This window comes from Pinus tabuliformis, chromosome 3_2 (genome assembly GCF_031772625.1).
Source record: "Pinus tabuliformis cultivar Carrire ecotype Pingquan chromosome 3_2, CPIR1, whole genome shotgun sequence".
Lineage (NCBI taxonomy): Eukaryota > Viridiplantae > Streptophyta > Pinopsida > Pinales > Pinaceae > Pinus > Pinus tabuliformis.
The window spans coordinates 763,206,794-763,210,245 of NC_142302.1; the positions used below are offsets into that span (position 1 = coordinate 763,206,794).

The 3,452-nt window shown below is 37.1% G+C and overlaps 1 long non-coding RNA gene across 1 annotated transcript; it reads right to left on the reverse strand.

Moving 5' to 3' along the window:
* Nucleotides 1-1,726: 1,726 nt before the first annotated feature.
* LOC149182865 (uncharacterized) lies at nucleotides 1,727-3,154 on the reverse strand. The gene is made up of 3 exons (XR_016257653.1): nucleotides 3,092-3,154; nucleotides 2,150-2,224; nucleotides 1,727-1,942 (listed from the first exon to the last, which is right to left on the reverse strand). It is a non-coding gene; the product is annotated as an uncharacterized LOC149182865 (long non-coding RNA).
* Between the last annotated feature and the right edge of the window lie 298 nt (nucleotides 3,155-3,452).

Consider the following 3,452-nt stretch of genomic DNA (forward strand, 5'->3'; position numbering starts at 1 on the left):
CTAGCCTAGCCTACCCTATCCTAGTCTACTATAGCCTACTTTACCCTACCCTGCCCTAGCCTAGCCTAGTCTAGCCTAGCCTAGTCTACTCTAGCCTAGCCTAATCTAGTTTAGCCTAGCTTACTCTAGTCGATCATACTCTAGCCTAGCCTAGCATAGCCTACTCTAGCCTAGCTTACTCTATCCTAGCCTAACCTACTCTAGCCTAACGTGGCCTAGCCTAACCTACCCTACTCTAGACTAGCCTACTCTAGCCCACCCTAGCCTAACCTACTCTACCCTAGCCTAGCCAAACCTAACCTAGCCTAAACTAAGCTAACCTAAGTCAACCTAGCCTAGCCTAACCTAACCTAACCTAGCCTAGCCTAGCATAGCATAACCTAGCCTAGCCTAGCCTAGCCTAGCCTAACATAGTCTAATCTAACGAAGTCTAACCTAACCTAAGCTAACGTAGCCTAGCCTAGCCTAGCATAATCTAGCCTAACCTAATCTAGCCTAACCTTGTCTAACCTAGCCTAACCTAGCCTAGCCTAATCTAATCTAGCCTAGCCTAAGCAAGTGTAACCTAACCTAGCCTTACCTAACTTATCCTTTCCTAGCCTTGCCTAACCTAACCTAGCCTAACCTAGCCCGACTTAACCTAGCCTAACCTAGCCCAGCTTAACCTAGCCTAGTCTAACCTAGCCTAGCCTAGCCTACTACAACAAATGGAGTAAATGTATAAATGGAATGATCGAAATGAAATGGGTGATTGGATAGAGAGAAACTACAGTAATGGCTGAAGAAATCAACAAAAAATACTCTCATAAAACTAAAAGAAAAAATGAAATTCCCTTCACTAAAAGTAAATTCTCGAAATATTCTTCTCAATGAATATCTCGATGGAGGTGATCGTAAGGACAGATCATTTAGCCTAATGTTGCTTTTTCCAATCAAGATAAAAACATAATTCAAAATTATTTGGAGAGAGCCACTTAATATGAACTAGAAAAAATATTTTTTTATTAAGTTGTTAGAAAAAATATTTTTTTATTAGTGAGACAGTCATGGAAAATTGATTTTCAAAGCCACAGCTTACCTAAGTAATATTCATAATTGCTAGAGAAAATTGACACCCAACAATAAAGGTAAAAAAAATAAACTACAAAGCAATCTCATAAAATTGACGCCCAATTACAGAGGTAAAGAAATTCCACCCAACTACAGAGAGGTAAAAAACTAAACTATAAAGGCAGTATCAGAAAATTGACACTCAACTACACAGGTAAAAAAATTGTCAGAAAATTGGCACCCAACTACACAGGTAAAAAATTGCCAAGAAAAATTGGCACGCAACTAGGTAAAAAACAAACTACACAGGCAGTATAAACTTATAGGCAAATAAACTACGACCACAAATACACTAAATACATAAATGGAATGAACACAACGAAATATAAAAATAATGAATTGCTCCCAGCAAAAGAAATCAACAGAAAATCACCATTCTTCCCTCACTAATTTTTTTTTTTTGATATTTTTGATATTCAGTAAAATTATTACATAGTCAAAACTAAACCATATTGATATTGATCCTGTGTTAAATTATAAGAGTAGAAATTTGCAATTTCTTTTTTCTTTTCCACAATCCTAGCCAACACAAATTTAGATACTCTGGCTCCATATTTAAAACTTAAATACAAAAGATTACACTGTTTACAATAAGACGTTCTATCAACAAGTGTAATTAGTAAATATCAGTCCTTATACGTTTTAACGTTTGTTCTCTATTTTTTTTGCCTAGTGTGGAAGTTGCAGGGCCATGGTAGTTATGAACTCAAGAAATTAACCCTTATTCTTAACAATTAACAAGGTGGATGAGGCTCAGTCAAATCCATACAATTACCTTAATAGCAAATTCAGGCTCTGCAGAGAGGACCTGTTGGCACCTTACGGAGAAGCCCTGCAAAAAATCAGAAGTAATTCCAGGTTGCAAAAACAAAAAAACTTGTGTTATTCAACTATACACATCCGTTAGATATGTATACCGAATTCAGGTCCCAGATAATTGCATTCTTATAAACAAGGTGGATGAGCCTTATTGAAATCCATATAAAATTGCATTCTTATCAACAAGGTGGATGAGCCTTATTGAAATCCATATAATTACCTTAATACCCAATTCAGGCTCTGCAGAAAGGACCTGTTGGCACCTTTTAGAGAAGCGTCATCTTACTGAGAAGCCCTGCAGAAAATGAGAAATAATTCCAGGTTGCAAAAACAAAGAAACCTTACTGAGAAGCCCTGCAGAAAATGAGAAATAATTCCAGGTTGCAAAAACAAAGAAACTTGTGTCATTCAACTATGTCGGCATGTGAGCAGGTCGCAATGGTGTTGATTAGGGTGTTTCGTTTGAAGTCAAAAGTGGTGCCCAAGTCGATTGGGAGAATTCAAAACTTCTGGTGAAATCTTTGCTCTGCAGGTCTAGCGATGGATTTATGGCATTTTTCTGGGCACTAGTTTCTGATTGGGATCTCAAAAAACTTAGCGAAAGAAATGTTATAAGAGTGAGATCACAAATGGATGGTCATGAGCTAGTTGAGCTCCAGAATGGAGCAGAGTATTGCATATGTGAATCCACGAACCCTAAAGATTTTAGGGAAGCTAGTGATAGAGAACCTCCACTTCAGAACATCTTGAATATCTTGAAAGCAGTGTACACGATCTTGAATATAGTGTGGATTGGCGTGAGTTCCCAGCATAAGTCTTGAAATTTTTTAAGGAAATTCAGCCTCTCAGATTGCGTTTCTAGATGGAGAGCTTGACGTTGAAGATCGTATTCTGTGTGAGTCAGAATAAGGGTTTCTGTAATTGATTCTCGAGTTGGGTTAGTTTCCTGTCACAATTAACTGCTATGGCTACGGAAAAGGTTATCAAGGACAAGGTCGCGTCCTTGAGGAAGGCGCTAATTGAGAATGGAGAAAGCCAGTAAAGGGATCTAAGGGATACCTGTATGAATTTAACAAAATTCAACTAATGAATAACAACAAAAGAATATAGACAGAAAGACAGAAATTATACAAAATTTGACCATGAGGATTGAATAACACACCTTAAATGCCTAATCAGAGTTTTTGAAGTTTGCAGTAGCTGGGGGATGCAGGGGTAGTCTCTGTGTTCCATTGCCATGCATAAAAAGTAAACATGTAAACTTAAATGTAAACATAATGTTTAACATTTTTAACATAACGTCCGCCCTATTTAGAAATCAATTTAATTATTACTAGCATTTGCACCACATGTTGCAAAGAAAACGCCGTAAGGCAACGGTATAAGAAATAATAATATAGAAGAAATAGGTCAGCGTTTTATATAATTTTGTTTCTTTACTAGTGTTTATTTTTTATCATAAACTGGGTAGCGAATTCGATATTTGAACACAAAGCCACAGTCACAACCTACACATGTACATC